This window comes from Mesoplodon bidens, assembly GCF_964165515.1.
Source record: "Mesoplodon bidens genome assembly, chromosome: X".
Classification (NCBI taxonomy): Eukaryota; Metazoa; Chordata; class Mammalia; order Artiodactyla; family Ziphiidae; genus Mesoplodon; species Mesoplodon bidens.
In genome coordinates this window covers 36,692,566-36,709,701 of record NC_138163.1, presented here as the reverse complement: position 1 = coordinate 36,709,701, position 17,136 = coordinate 36,692,566, and the positions used below count along the sequence as shown (strand labels likewise).

Here is a 17,136-nt window from a genome sequence, read left to right as displayed (position 1 = left end):
CTAATTATACAAATCTGAACTTAATTTGTAGTATCAGGATGGTGAGATCTGGAAGTCTACGGGTTACCTGAAAAAGGGAACAAAGACATGGAAGTATGAGGAAAATCATGGCCCATTTAAGCAAATGCAAGCATGACCATGCTGTGTGACTGATGTGCAATAGGCCTACAGGGAGGATGGTGGGAGACGAAGACAGGCAGGGTTCAGATCATGACGAACTTTGTACGGCATGCTCCAGAGTTTGGATTCACTCCATTAGGTCATGGGTAACCCACTGAAGGGCTTCAAGCAGTGAAGGGAGTAATACGATCAGCTGTACATTTAGAGATGTCCAGGGCTCAACAACCTTTGACTACAAAGTGAGGTGACAGCTCCCCCCAATCCCCAAAGGTCACCTCAGTTAACAGTTTGCTAATTAAAGATATTTTTCTATATATTTAGCTGTATACAGAGTTTTTGCTTTTTTAAAAAAATAGTTCACACTGTGTGAATTGTTATGTGACTTTTATTTCACTTAATATTATATCATGGACATCTTTCCGTGTCAGTATTCATAGATTTACCTCACCATTTTTACGGGCAGCATAGTATATTTAGCCTTCTGTATCCACCAGATCTGCATCAGTGGATCCGGAGGGTGGAATGTACTATACCATTTCAGGTAAGGGACTTGAACATCAGGGATTTTGTTATTCCTGCAGGGGGTTGGGGGGAGGTGAGGGCAAGGGGGAGGGGGAAGGGGGGAGGTGGCAGGAGGGGGGAGGGGGAGGGAGGGGTAGGGGTAGGGGTGGGGCAAGGGGGTCCTGGAACCAATCCACTGTGGATACCAAGGGACAACTGTATATGGATGTACATATTCCTGTCATTTTTTAAAAATTCTAATTATTACACTTTCTTGTTGTTTCTTTTTCCCCTTTCCTTACTTTTGCTGGACTGACTGAATTTCCTTTTTTCCTTTTTTTTTAAACTATTAGTGGCTGGGAAGTTCTATGAACTATTTATATTCAATTAATGGTTACCTTTTGGTTTTGTTTACTTATACAAATGACACACAAACACATTTTTGTAAAAAAAAAATACAAAAACAATATAGAAGAACATAGGATAAAAAGTGGAAGTGTCCCTTCACTGTTAAGTTTGGTGCACAGCCTTCCTCAGCATTTATGTACATATATATTTATATTTATACAAATAAGCTTTACTGTCTTTTTAAAAAATGGTATCATTACTGTACATGAAGTTCTACAATTTGCTCTTTAAACCTAATATACATTAGAGATCTTTTCATGATAGTACATGGAGATCTATCTAATTCTTTTTAAAGACTGTGTACTATTTGGTAATAAAAACATACCACATTTTATGTAACCATTCCCTTATTTTGGGACGTTTGGTTACTTCCAATTTTTTGCTACTACAAACATGCAGCAATGAACATCCTGTAACATATATCTTTGTGCATGTGTAAAAGTATTTCTGAGAAACCATATGATCATCTCAATAGATGCAGAGAAAGCTTTTGACCAAATTCAACACCCATTTATGATAAAAACCCTCCAGAAAGTAGGCATAGAGGGAACTTTCCTCAACATAATAAAGGCCATATATGACAAACCTACAGCCAACATCGTCCTCAATGGTGAAAAACTGGAACCATTTCCACTAAGATCAGGAACAAGACAAGGTTGTCCACTCTCACCACTCTTATTCAACATAGTTTTGGAAGTTTTAGCCACAGCAATCAGAAGAAAAAGAGGGGCTTCCCTGGTGGCGCAGTGGTTGAGAATCTGCCTGCCAATGCAGGGGACAGGGGTTCGAGCCCTGGTCTGGGAAGATCCCACATGCTGCGGAGCAACTAGCCCCGTGAGCCACAAATACTGAGCTTGCGCGTCTGGAGCCTGTGCTCCGCAACAAGAGGCCGCGATAGTGAGAGGCCCGTGCACCGCGATGAGGAGTGGCCCCCACTTGCTGCAACTAGAGAAAGCCCTCTCACAGAAACAAAGAGCCAACACAGCCATAAATAAATGAATAAATAAATAAATAAATAAAAATTAAAAGAAAAAAGAAGAAAAAGGAATAAAAGGAATCCAAATTGGAAAAGAAGAAGTAAAGCTATCACTGTTTGCAGATGACATGATACTATACATAGAGAATCCTAAAGATGCTACCAGAAAACTACTAGAGCTAATCAATGAACTTGGTAAAGTAGCAGGATACAAAATTAATGCACAGAAATCTCTGGCATTCCTATACACTAATGATGAAAAATCTGAAAGTGAAATTAAGAAAACACTCCCATTTACCACTGCAACAAAAAGAAGAAAATATCTAGGAATAAACTTACCTAAGGAGACAAAAGACCTGTATGCAGAAAATTATAAGACACTGATGAAAGAAATTAAAGATGATACAAATAGATGGAGAGATGTACCATGTTCTTGGATTGGAAGAATCAACATTGTGAAAATGACTCTACTCCCCAAAGCAATCTACAGATTCAATGCAATCTCTATCAAACTACCACTGGCATTTTTCACAGAACTAGAACAAAAAATTTCACAATTTGTATGGAAACACAAAAGACCCCAAATAGCCAAAGCAATCTTGAAAAAGAAAAACGGAGCTGGAGGAATCAGGCTCCCTGACTTCAGACTCTAATACAAAGCTACAGTAATCAAGACAGTATGGTACTGGCACAAAAATAGAAATATAGATCAATGGAACAGAATAGAAAGCCCAGAGATAAACCCATGCACAAATGGTCACCTTATCTTTGATAAAGGAGGCAAGAATGTGCAATGGAGAAAAGACAGCCTCTTCAATAAGTGGTACTGGGAAAACTGGACAGCTACATGTATAAGAGTGAAATTAGAACACTCCCTAAGACCATACACAAAAATAAACTCAAAATGGATTAAAGACCTAAATGTAAAGCCAGACACTATCAAACTCTTAGAGGAAAACACAGGCAGAACACTCTATGACATAAATCACAGCAAGATCCTTTATGACCCACCTCCTAGAGAAATGGAAATAAAAACAAAAATAAACAAATGGGACCTAGTGAAACTTCAAAGCTTTTGCACAGCAAACGAAAACATAAACAAGACGAAAAGACAACCCTCAGAATGGGAGAAAATATTTGGAAATGAAGCAACTGATAAAGGATTAATCTCCAAAATTTATAAGCACCTCATGCAGCTCAATATTAAAAAAACAAACAACCCAATCCAAAAATGGGCAGAAGACCTAAATAGACATTTCTCCAAAGGAGATAAACAGATTGCCAACAGACACATGAAAGAATGCTCAACATCATTAATCATTAGAGAAATGCAAATCAAAACTACAATGAGATATCATCTCACACCAGTCAGAATGGCCATCATCAAAAAATCTACGAACAATAAATGCTGGAGAGGGTGTGGAGAAAAGGGAGCCCTCTTGCACTGTTGGTGGGAATGTGAATTGGTACAGCCACTATGGAGAACAGTATGGAGGTTCCGTTAAAGACTAAAAATAAAACTACCATATAACCCAGCAATCCCACTACTGGGCATATACCCTGAGAAAACCATAATTCAAAAAGAGTCATGTACCAAAATGTTCATTGCAGCTCTATTTACAATAGCCAGGACATGGAAGCAACCTAAGTGTCCATCAACAGATGAATGGATAAAGAAGATATGGCACATATATACAATGGAATATTACTCAGCCATAAAATGAAACGAAATTGAGTTATTTGTAGTGAGGTGGATGGACCTAGAGTCTGTCATACAGAGTGAAGTAAGTCAGAAAGAGAAAAACAAATACCGTATGCTAACACATATCTATGGAATCTAAAAAAAAAATGGTCATGAAGAACCTAGGGGCAAGATGGGAATAAAGATGCAGACCTACTAGAGAATGGACTTGAGGATACGGGGAGGGGGAAGGGTAAGCTGGGACAAAGTGAGAGAGTGGCATGGACATATATACACTACCAAATGTAAAATAGATAGCTAGTGGGAAGCAGCCGCATAGCACAGGGAGATCAGCTCGGTGCTTTGTGACCACCTAGAGGGGTGGGATAGGGAGGGTGGGAGGGAGGGAGATGCAAGAGGGAAGAGATATGGGGATATGTGTATATGTATAACTGATTCACTTTGTTATACAGCAGAAACTAACACACCATTGTAAAGCAATTATACTCCAATAAAGATGTTAAAAAAAAAGAAGGGGGCTTCCCTGGTGGCGCAGTGTTTGAGAGTCTGCCTGCCGATGCAGGGGACATGGGTTCATGTCCCGGTCCGGGAAGATCCCCCATGCCGTGGAGTGTCTGGGCCCGTGAGCCATGGCCGCTGAGCCTGCGCATCCAGAGCCTGCATTTGTGTCCCCTGCATTGGTAGGCGGATTCTTAACCACTGTGCCACCAGGGAACCCCGACATATTCTTAACAATTATTTGAACTTTAAGTTTTATTAGTTTATTTACCACCAGAACCTTTTGATGCGGCTCTATTGGCAATCCCATCCCGAGCAGATGACCGTGACATCATCTATCATTGGGGTCTATGTGAGAAAACGGAGAATTCACTTTTACAGCTGCCCTCTCCCATATCTGGATGCTATTATGGATTCATTGACTGGTTTCCCAACTAATTTTATCCTATTTGTTTCGTATCTTCAAGAAAATCCTCACAGGGCTTCCCTGGTAGTGCAGTAGTTAAGAATGTACCTGCCAATGATGGGGACACACGGGTTTGAGCCCTGGTCCGGGAAGATCCCACATGCCACGGAGCAACTAAGACCATGCGCCACAACAGAGCCTGCTCTCTAGAGCCTGCGAGCCACAACTACTGAGCCCGCGCACCACAACTACTGAAGCCCACATGCCTAGAGCCCGAGCTCCACCACTGCAGTGAGAAGCCTGCGCACCGCAATGAAAAGTAGCCCCCGCTCGCCGCAACTTGAGAAAGCTGCACGCAGCAACAAAGACCCAATGCAACCAAAAATAAATAAATTTATTAAAAGAAAACAAGAAAAAAGAAAATCCTCACAATTTCGGCCTACTAATCATACTGTTCCCTGTTATCCCTTATGGCTATGGCTCTATTCTTATATTTATTTTTCGTCTTTCATTTAAAGCTAACTTGGGGGGAGAAAAATCACATTTGTTCAGACTAACATCTTAAACTGGAAGTCTGACGTAGCCCTTCAAATCCTATTTTGAATTTCGATGGCTTGAGCCCCCGCTGGCTGAAATGCCATGAACTAGACTCCCCTCCAACTGTCTTGCAGCTATCTTGAGGGTTCTTCAAAGTATGAGCTCACTTGTGATCTGAACCAGGTCTCTAATTATCTTCTATTGTGGCCTCTTCAGCAAGACCTGTGGTTGTTGAGGGTCCTCCCGTGGTCACCACTTTGCCGGAGGCAGTTTTCTTGACAGATAAATTCGGCTCTCACATACTTACCCCTAAATTCTCCACACCGCAGGTGAATAAAGGCTGTAACTTCTAATATACCTCTTCTAAACGTTTGGGAATAACGAAAGGAAGTACAACATAAAGAATAACTTAAAAACTGTCTAGGGCTTCCCTGGTGGTGCAGTGGTTGAGAGTCCGCCTGCCGATGTAGGGGACATGGGTTCATGCCCCGGTCCGGGAAGATCCCACATGCTGCGGAGCGGCTGGGCCCGTGAGCTATGGCCACTGAGCCTGCGCGTCCAGAGCCTGTGCTCCGCAACGGGAGACGTCTCAGAGGCTCAGGGCTCGGAAGACAATCGTTCGGTAAACACGCTAACGACGACAGCCAGACTGCTGAGCTAAGTCCTGCCCACTGAGGTTGGATTTCCTGTGGATTTAACGGTTTTCAATGATGATTGACAGCAGATCTGACCAATCCCTTCAGGGGAAACCCCACTCGCCTAGCAGAGGCCTAGTTGGTGCCAAAAGCGAAAAAACGAACACTCAAAGACATCTGCTATCGATGGATACATTACCCAAAGTCTGGGTTATTCTCTCTTGAATAATACCACCTATGGGACATCAGCAGGTCAGCCAAAGTTGTTCTATTTCAAGACTGGTGCAATTCCTGCACTAACACCACTGAGTGGTAGTGAAAGTTCTGACTCTCCTTGGGGTCTCCTCAGACACAATCCCAGCGCGCAGTGGGAGAGGCACCAGGCTCCCCACGTGGTCTCCACTCAGTGGGCCAGGGTAGGAGAAGTGAGGTGGCCGCCTCGAGGTAGCTTGCCCAGGGTGGCATGGGTGAGGGGCGGGGCACAGTTCTTCCATGGCGTTTGGCTAGAGTACATCAGTTGTGTAAAATTTTCTGTCTTGCTAGGTTGATCCTTTCCTCATCCTTTGTCTAGAGAGAGCAGAATTTGGGGGGCCCTTATTTGTGCCAGTTGACGTTTCACACATACCTTTTTCCACTACTGTGAATGGGATACTTCTTTTTCCTGTTTCTATTTCTAGTATTGCTAGAATAAAAGAAAGCTATTGGAATATAATAATAGAATGTTAATTGTAAAATCTACGTGTTGGGTATATTGGTGTTCATTGTGAAATTCTTTAAACTTTTCTGTATGTTAAAAAAATTTTATATTAAATGTTGGAAAATAAAACCAAATGGAACTACTTTATAATGCTTCAAAAAATGGAAAAATGAAACCTATGGGATTCTGTACATTTATCTTACATCCAGCTTGTATTATTAGTTAGGACTTTTGTTTCCAAGTGACAGAAACCCAGCTTGAATAAGCTGAAGAGGAAAATGGAGTTTATTGGTTTATATAACTGGGAAGGACAGGGCAGATCCCAGACACACCTGGATCCAGAGACTCAAGTCTAGCCAGTACCTAGGCACTCATTTCTTCATCTGTCTTCTCAGCCTCTCTCTTCTCTGTATTGCCTCATTCTCTAAGACTCTTCCACATGGTAGAGACACAGCTATCAACTACTCTGGGGTCTACTTATGGTTTAAGATCTGAAGAAAAGAGAATGCTACTTCTTTACCTCTGATTTGGAATATTCCAAGGAAGGTATTAGATCTCTGGTCTGGGTCATATGCCTATCTCTTGGAGCTGCCACAGTGTCCAGCAGGGTTTGATATTATGATTAGTCCATGCTGGGTTAGGTGCCCAGCTGTGTGTGCAAAGGGGGACACAGGACTATATTGAAAGGACAGTGAAGGAGTAACAGATCTCCAAAGGAAGAGAAGTGCTATTACCAGAAGCAGGGAGGAAGGAATGCTAGGCAAACCAAAACAACAGATGTCCACTACATAGACTCCTCAGTTTTAATAGTTTTAAAATTGCATTTCTTGGATTCCCAATGCCTATAATCATATCATCTGCAAATAATTATACTTTTTTCCCTTTCCCCCTTTTTAGTTTTATACAGCTTATTTTATTTTCTTGGTTTATTACATTTTCAGAACCTTCAAAATGCTGTAGTGGGGCTTCCCTGGTGGCGCAGTGGTTAAGAATCCACCTGCCAATGCAGGGGACACGGGTTCGAGCCGTGGCCTGGGAAGATCCCACATGCCGCGTAGCAACTAAGCCCCTGTGCCACAACTACTGAGCCTGTGCTCTAGAGCCCGCGAGCCACAACTACTGAGCCCACGTGCCACAACTACTGAAACCAGCGTGCCTAGAGCCCGTGCTCCGCAACAAGAGAAGCCACGACAATGAGAAGCCCGTGCACCGCAATGAAGAGTAGACCCCACTCACCGTAACTAGAGAAAGCCTGCGCGCAGCAGTGAAGACCCAACACAGCCAAAAATAAAAACAAAATAAATAAATTAATTAAAAACAAAAACAAAATACGCTGTAGTGGACATCCATGCCTTATTCCTGCACAGTTGCCACGATAATTACTTCTGGTAGATAAGTGGATGGCCCAGGTCGGGTGAGTGGGGTAGGTTGTGGGAGGAGGCATTGTAGCCTGGTCAGTACAGGCCTTGTCCCTAGTTCCTGAGGACAGCTCTTGGAGCGGCCTAGCGGTGGTTGATGGTCTCTGAGAGTTGTTGCTGGCATTTGCGTTAAAGACCTTGCTCTTGGTGCTGAGGGTGGCTCTGTCTTCAGTGAGGAGGGCCTAGTCTCTAAAACCAGAGCTCCCCAATTGTTGGAGGCAGGATCTCTGAGCTGCAATTCAATGTTGGCTCTGCAAGAGCTCAGGGAGGTCAGAAGACTGTCTCTTGGGACAGTGGGTTGTGGGGAGCAAAGGTTGTTGCCATAGGAGGCCCACTTGAGCAAAGTCTCTGAGCTTGAACCTGACCTCTCAGCCCTTTGCATGGAATTGGGAGAAGCCCCAGATGGCAGAGGCCTTGTCTCTGGGCATTGTACATAGCATTGGCAGAGACTACTATTTGCTTATATATGGTTCTGCAGGATATGCCCTGCACAAAGGTGTACCACTGAGGGGGTATGTGTGTTGGGGGTGGGAGAGGATGAAATCTAGCCCATACTCTGCTAGTCCAAAAGCCTTGAGCCCTAATGCAGGGATGCCACTGTCAGCAGAGAAAGGCAAGCATTTTTCTAATTGGCCTACCCAAAGGAGTGCCTTTTTCTAATCAACTCACCCAAAGGGGGCACTTTTTTTTTTTTTTTTTTTTTTTTTTGTGGTACACAGGCCTCTCACTGTTGTGGCCTCTCCCATTGCAGAGCACAGGCTCCGGACGTGCAGGCTCAGCGGCCATGGCTCACGGGCCCAGCTGCTCCGCAGCATATGGGATCTTCCCGGACTGGGGCATGAACCCGTGTCCCCTGCATCGCTAGGCAGACTCTCAACCACTGCGCCACCAGGGAAGCCCCGAGGGCACTTTTTTTGTGTACAATTTTTCTGCTCTGAGGATCATGCCTGCTAGTTGTCACCTTGGCTCTCTCAGAAGCACTGATATGCAGACACTAGATTTCTCAATCCTAATGGACCTTTATTAGAAGTCCTGACTAATCAGAAGCCAGCACTGGAAGATGCCCTTTCCCCTGGCCTTTCAGAGTGAACGCTGGCCACTCTCCTTGCCTCAGTCAAATTGACATAAGAAAATGACTCTGGTCAGATTAGATCAAGATGGCAGCCTAAGTGCTTGTAACTTTGTCCCCATCCTCCCCTCCCCAAATGTCTTAAAACATCAGAATAGCAAAATGACCAAGAGTGGTATAATTAAAGGAAAGTGTACCATCAGCAGTTCAGAAATTGTGAAGAATCCGTTGAGGATAGAAATCTGATATGATCATATTGATAAGAAAGGAGGAGGAGCACAGTCCAAAACGTGCAAGAGAAAATTACTGGATTAAAACCAGAGTAAATAAAATCTCTGAATAAATGCAAAGAGCGGGGGAGGCTCTCTGGTCAATTAAAGAATTGTATTCAGAAAAGAAGGATCAGTTGGGCCCCTTTGTGATCAGTCCTACCCCTCCTTCCCCCAACCCATTCCAAGGTTAAAGCCTAAAATATCACCCTAAAGAAAGTGAGCTATTTGCTTCCAAAAGTTTGCTAGTGTGAGTGTAGGATCCTAGAAAAAAAACAGAGCAGACCGTGGTGCAATCTGGACTTCCACAAAATATATGGAAAAACAAAAAAAGAGAAGCAACTTTGAACAGGAGAGAAATACACTAAAGTTCTCCACTGCCAGAGTAAAATTGTTTTGGCAATTTGTGGGGAGTAGGGAGAATGGCCTTTCTGTCTCATTCGTAGTTACTTACCTTAAAGGGAAGCCTGACAGGTCAGCACACACAACCCACTTACATAAAGTTCTTCTGCTCAGAAGACGGGGCAGTCAGACACACATAACTGCAGAGGGAACCCAGGCAAGCTATCTTTGCTAATCAGTGTGTCCCTTATTCACTAATATGCATAGACAACAAAGGATTACCAGAAATAGTTGGAGAAAATCTACAACATAAAAGAGAAGAACCAAGGGTTTCAATTAAACCAACCACAGATGGAAAATATTCTAAAAAGTTCCAAAAAGCAAAAGTGAATTTGCAGAGCTGGCAACTATATACATAGCATTTACATTGTATTTACAACTATTTACAAAGCATTGACATGTATTAGGTATTATCAGTAATCTAGAGATGATTTAAAATATATGGGAGGGGGCTTCTCTGCTGGCGCAGTGGTTGAGAGTCCGCCTGCCGATGCAGGGGTCACGGGTTCGTGCCCCGGTTCGGGAAGATCCCACATGCCGCGGAGCGGCTGGGCCCGTGAGCCATGGCCACTGAGCCTGCGCGTCCGGAGCCTGTGCTCTGCAACGGGAGAGGCCACAACAGTGAGAGGCCCATGTACCACAAAAAAATAAAAAATAAAAAAAATTTTTTTTAAAAAAAAAATAAAATATATGGGAGGGCTTCCCTGGTGGCGCAGTGGTTGAAAGTCCGCCTGCCAATGCAGGGGACGTGGGTTCGTGCCCCGGTCTGGGAGGATCCCACATGCTGCGGAGTGGCTGGGCCCGTGGGCCATGGCCGCTGACCCTGCGCGTCCAGAGCCTGTGCTCCACAACGGGAGAGGCCACAGCAGTGAGAGGCCCGCATACCGCAAAAAAAAATAATAATAAAATAAAATAAAATAAAATATATGGGAGTTTTTATAATAACTATAAATGGAGTATAACCTTTAAAAAATATGAATCACTATATTGTACAACTGTAACATATAATATTGTACAACCACCATACTTCAATTTGAGAAAAAGTATACAGGAGTTCATTTATTTTGTTTTGCTTTTTATTTGTTTTTTATATTCCACATATGATTAAAATCATACAGTATTTGTATTTCTCGGTCTGACTTATTTCACTTAGCATAATACCCTCAGGGTCCATCCATGTTATTGCAAATGACAAGCTTTCATCTTTTTATGGCTGAATAGTACTCCATTGTAACAAAATAAATGAACATACCAAACCAAACAAAAACAAAGACACAGATACAGAGAATAGAGTAGTGGTTACCAGAGGAATGTGGGGAGAATGAAATGGGTGAAGGGGATCAACTGTAAGGTTATGGGTGGAAACTGAATTTTTGGTGGTGAGCACATTGTAGGGTATACAGAAGGAGAAATATAATGTTACACGCATGAAACTTATATAATATAAATCAATATTACCTCAATAAAAATAAATACACCTGAAAATAAAAAAAATATAATAATAAAGTATATGGGAGGATGTACATAGGTTATTTGCAAGTACTATGCCATTTTATATGAGACTTGAGCATCTGAGGATTTTGGCATCCATGGGGGATCCTGAAACCAATCCTCAGTGGAGACCAAGGGACTACTGTACATAGAACAATTGTCCCTGAGTGGGGAAAGGGAAGGAGTGAAGTAATACAAGGAACAAAACTCCAGTTTTCAGATTCTAATTTTCTGACATATTCAGAACACATTGTAGGCATATTCAGAACCTTTGTGAATTACTCAGGTAGGTATTACAGCAAAATGAAAGAAACAAATCCAAAAAAGAGGACGATGTGGAATATAAGAAATCGTGGTAAGCAAAGAAACAGTAAAACTTTGAGTTGTCCAAATGCTAGCAAAAACCAAACAAACAAAAAAACCCCACTATTTGAATCAGACAAAAATAGAATTCAGAGCCCAAAATATTAAAAGAGACAAAAGGGTGTTTAATATTGTTAAAAGGTACACTCCACTAAGAACGTGTGACAATCATGTATCTTTATGAACCTAACAACATGAATTAGTGACAAAGACTGTTAGGATACTAACAGAATACAAATTTACAAATAATAACCAATCATAGGTGGAGGATCCCCTTTCTTGCTCTCCCTTTCCTCCTTTCCCTCTTCCCTTCTTATCCCTTTCCTGCTTTCTCCCCTACTTTTCCCCCAAAATATATATTTAGCACCTAATATGTGCCAGGCATTGTATTAGGTACTGTGGGCATAGTAGCAAGCAAAACAGCCTTGATGCCTGCCACATGAAGCTTTCAGTCTAGTCAGGGAGATAGACATTATTCAAATATTCATTCAAATACATGTAAAATTACAACCGTGATGAGTGCTCTGTAGGAGAGGTACACAGAGGTGTGAGAGGTCAGGGAAGGTTCCCGAGCAAGCGAAACCTCCCCAGAGATTTGAAGTTAACTGAGTGAAGAGGGAGAAAAAGTATTTCAAGCAGAGGGAAAAGTCTGTGCAAAGGCCCTGTGGCAGGAGGAAGCCCAGTGCATATAAGGGACAAAAGAGCTGGTTCGGCTGTAGACAATCAGCAAGTGGGTAATTTTATAAGATGAGACTAAAGGAGTAAATATTCAGGGTCTCAGAGGCTATGTTAATTGTGTCCTTATTCTAAGCACAATAAGAATCATTGAAAAGATTAAAAGTGAAAAAGACAATTCTGACGGTAAAAGGTATTGACTGGATAAAAGTCAAAGCAGGGAGCTCAATTAGAAGGCTCTAACTGGGAATTCTCTGGCAGTCCAGTGGTTAGAACTCCAGGCTCTCAATGCCAAGGGCCGAGGTTCAACCCCTCATCGGGGAAATAAGATCCCACAAGCCATATGGCATGGCAAGAAGGCTCTAACTATATGCTGGAAGATATCTTAGAGGTGGTGCAAGTGGTCAACATTGAGAGAGAAGAAGAGAGTTTTAAGAGATTTAACAGGCAAAATTGATAGGGCTTCAGGGTGGGTTGCACATGAAGATGAGAGAGAGGACATAGCAAAGGTGACTCCTGGTTTCTGGCTTTGCAAAAGGCAAGTGATGGACGATGGTGCCATTCTTGGAGATAGGGAACACTGCAAGAAGACCAGGTTATTGGTTTTGGTTTATAGGGGGAGGTGGAAGAAAAGACTTTGGTTTTGAATATGTTGAATTGGAGGTGTTTTGAGGCATGTAAGAGGAGATGTGTAGTGGGCGTAAAAATCTTTGGAGTTCAGAGAAAAACTGGGAACATCAATTTGTGACATATATGAACAGGGGATAATTGAAGCCCCAGGTATGGATGTGATTACTTAAAGAGAGGTTGTAAAGTGAGAAGAGGGGCTGTAACTGAGTTAAATGTTAAGATTCAGTGGTTGAGTAAAGGAAGGTAAGGAGGGTAGAGAGGTATGAGGAAAGCCAGGAGAGTGATGTCTCAGGTAAACCAAGGGAAGAGAGTATTTCAAAAAGAGGCAATGGTTCCCTGAAAGAAGAGCTACAGACAGGTCAAATAAATGAGGATGAAAACATGTCTATTACATTTAGCAATACAAAGGTCATTTTTGACCGTTCTAATTATTCTTTTTTAAAAAATTATTTTTGGCTGCATTGGGTCTTCGGGCTTCCTCTAGTTACAGCGAGCGGGGGCTACTCTTTGTTGCGGTGTGCAGGCCTCTTGTTGTGGTGGCTCCTCTTGTTGAGGAGCACAGGCTCTAGGCATGCAGGCTCAGTAGTTGTGGCATGCAGGCTCGCGGGCTCTAGAGTGCAGGTTCAGTAGTTGTGGCGCACGGGGTTAGTTGCTCTGCAGCATGTGGGATCTTCCTGAACCAGGGCTCAAACCCACGTCCCCTGCATTGGTAGGTGGATTCTTAACCACTACGCCACCAGGGAAGTCCCCGTTCTAGTTATTCTTTTCTAGTTATTCTTAACACACAATCCCAAAATTTAGTGGCTTAAAACAAAAATGTAATAATAATTATTGTTATATCTGATGATTATTTGGGTCAAGAATTTAGACAAGGCACATCCAGCTCATTTTGGCTTCATGATGTCTGGGGCCTCAGCTGGGATGACTTGAATGGCTGAGAACTAGAATATTTGGGGGCGGGCTGGACATCTTTTTCTCCAGACAGCCTCTCCACGTGGCTAGCTTGGGTCTTCTCACAGAAGGACAGACTCAGGGTAGGCAGACACATTACCTGGTGCTTCAAGAGTCCAAGAGTAAGTGTTCCAAGAGGCCTAGGTGGAAGCTTCAAGGCTTCTTATGTCCTAGCCTTATACATTCCAGAATATCACTTCTGCTGCATTCTTTTGGTTAAAGAAGTCACTAAGACAAGCCCAGATTCAAGGAGAGAAGAATTAGACTCCAGAGAGAGAGAGGTGCTGAAGAATCAAGAGAGAAACAGGATAATTGATAAGGCAAGGTTTCTGAGAAAATGGAAAATAATGGAATTCCAAGGGCAGGTGGAGAAATGGGTCTCAGAAGGAGGGGTAGTTCTTCTATTGTTAGAAGAATGGGAAAAGTTAAATGGGATGGGATGAAGGTAGACAGTTGTAAGTTGTATGTTTGGTACCAGGCAGATGAAGGCAATCCCATCTTCCTTTCCATTTTATGCATAAAGTAGGATGTGATGGTTAGGGGAGGGGTGGCAAAAATTTGAGAAAAGTGGAGAAGGTTTGAAATAGTTCAGAATAACTTAATAAGAGATAAGATTGGGGTTGCTGGCCAGACTTTCAGGCATATTTGAAGTAAAATATTTCTCTAAGAAATCATCAGATCATGTGAATAAGTAAGGATATACAGAAGTTCATAACACTACTCAACAAGATTGAATATATATATATACATAGATATATATAATATATATGAGATTACCCTGTCCAAACATAGAATGTGTTTTCTTTGCAAATACCTATAGAACATTTTCCAAAATGACTGATTTATTAGTCTGCAAAAATGCAGAAATCATAGGAGTAACAGTCTCTGATCACAGTGCAATAACATTACAAATTAGCAACAGAAAGAGCCCCCCAAATCAACACACTTAGAATTTCTTTCTGGTTAAAGTCCCTTAGGTAACAGCTTTCTTGAGATAGAATTTATATGCCATAAAATTCACCCCTTTAAAGCATACAGTTCAATGATTTTAGTATATTCACAGAGTTGTGCAACCATTGCCACATTCTAATTTTAGAACATTGTCATCACCCCATAAAGAAATCCTGTCCCCTTCCTCAGCTGCCACTTAGGTGGCTAAGGCCGCGTTGGGGTGAGGCCCTCACATCATCGGGCAACTAGAACCACGCCGGGCAGCCCCTGCCTTGCACTCCCCCGCACCATGGCCTCCGTCTTAGAGCTCGCCTGCATCTACTCCGTCCTCATCCTGAACGACAATGAGGTGACGGTCACGGAGGATAAGATCAATGCCCTCATTAAAGCAGCTGGTGTAAATGTTGAACCTTTCTGGTCAGGCTTGTTTGCAAAGGCTTTGGCCAGTGTCAACATTGGGAGCCTCATCTGCAATGTGGGGGCTGGTGGACCTGCACCAGCGGGAAGTCCTGCCCCCTCCACCACTGCTGCCCCAGCTGAGGAAAGTAGAAGCAAAGAAAGAAGAATGTGAAGAGTCTGATGATGACATGGGCTTTGGTCTTTTTGACTAAACCTCTTTAGTAACACGTTCAATAAAGAGCAGAGCTCTTTGCTGACAAAAAAAAAAAAAAAAGAAATCTTGTGTTCATTAGCTGACACATCCTATTCCCACCTTTCCCCATACCCTGGCAACCACTAATCTACTTTCTGTCTCTATGTATTTGCCTATTCTGGACGTTTCATATAAATGGAACTATACAATATGTGGTCTTTTGTGACTGGCTTCTTTTACTTAGCCTAATATTCTCAAGGCTCATGCATGCAGTAGCATGCATCAGAACTTCATTCCTTTTTATGGCTGAATCATATTCCATTGTATGGGTAAGCCATATTTGTTTATTTCACCAGTTGAAGGATATTTGTGTTGTTTCTGCTTTTTGGCTATTATGAATAATGCTGCTATGAACATTCATGTACAAGTTTTTGTGTGGGCATATGTTTTCATTTCTTGGGTAGATACCTAGGAGTGGAATTGCTGGACCATTTGGTAACTCCGTATTTAACATTATATGGAACTGTCAAACTGTTTTCCAAAGAGGTTGTACTGTTTTATCTTCCCACAGCAATGTGTGAGGGTTCCAGTGTCTCCACATCCTTGCCAACACACAATATTATTTGTCTTTTTAATTATAGCCATCCTTATAGGGTATTTTTAAAACATTTAACAAACTCTTTTAGGATAGTTTTACATTTACCAAGAATATATAAGAATATTACAGAGAGGGGCTTCCCTGGTGGCGCAGTGGCTGAGAGTCTGCCTGCTTATGCAGGGAACACGGGTTCGAGACCTGGTCCGGGAAAATCCCACATGCCGCGGAGCGGCTATGCCCATGCGCCACAACTACTGAAGCCCCCACGCCTAGAGCCCGTGCTCCTCAGCAAGAGGAGCCATTGCAATGAGAGGCCCGCGCACCACAACGAAGAGAAGCCCCCCTCGCATCAACTAGAGAAAGCCCACGCACAGCAACGAAGACCCAACGCAGCCAAAAATAAATAAACTAAAAATTAAAAAAAAAAGAATATTACAGAGAGTTCCTATATACCCTGTACCCAGTTTTTCCTATTGTTAGTATTACTATGGTACATTTATCACAACTAATGAACCAATATTGATACACTATTAATAACTAATGTCCATATTTTCTTCAGATTTCCTTAGTTTTTACCTAAATGCCCTTTTTTTCTCCTCCAAGATCCCATCCAGGAGACCACATCATCTTTAGTCATATCTCTTTAGGCTCCTCTTGGCTGTGACCATTTCTTAGACCTTCCTTGTTTTTGACTACCTTGACAGTTCTAAGGAGTCCAGTCAGATATTTTGTAGAATATCCTTTTTTATCCAAATTTGAGTTTGTCTGATGCATTTTCCATAGTTATACATCATACCAAGGGTACATGCTATCAACATGATTTATCATTGATGAGGTGAACCTTGATTGCCTGGCTGAGGCAGTGTTTGGCTTGTTTCTCTACTGCAACACTATTCTTTTTCTCTCTTTCCAAACTCCACTGTTTATAAGGAAGTCATTATGCACATCCTACACTTAAGGAGTGGGCAGTTATGCTCCACTGGCTTGAGAGAGTATCTACATAAATTATTTGGAATTCTCCTGTACAAGAGATTTGTGTACTCTCCTTTAATTTATTTATTCAATCATTTATTAATATCAGTATGGATTTGTTAATATTTATTTTATACTTTGAATTATAATCCAATGATAATTTTGTTGCTCAAATTGTTTCAAATTTGGCCATTGGAAGCTCTTTCAGTTGGCTCCTATATCCCTTTGACATACCTCTATAATTGCAGGGGTTTTTGTTTTTATGTTTGTTCAGT

At 42.2% G+C, this 17,136-nt stretch overlaps 1 pseudogene across 1 annotated transcript; it reads left to right on the top strand.

Annotated features, from left to right (window-relative positions):
- The first annotated feature begins 14,907 nt into the window (after positions 1-14,907).
- On the top strand, positions 14,908-15,617 carry LOC308608700 (large ribosomal subunit protein P1-like; annotated as a pseudogene). The gene has a single exon. The product of its transcript is annotated as a large ribosomal subunit protein P1-like (transcript).
- The last annotated feature ends 1,519 nt before the right edge of the window (positions 15,618-17,136 follow it).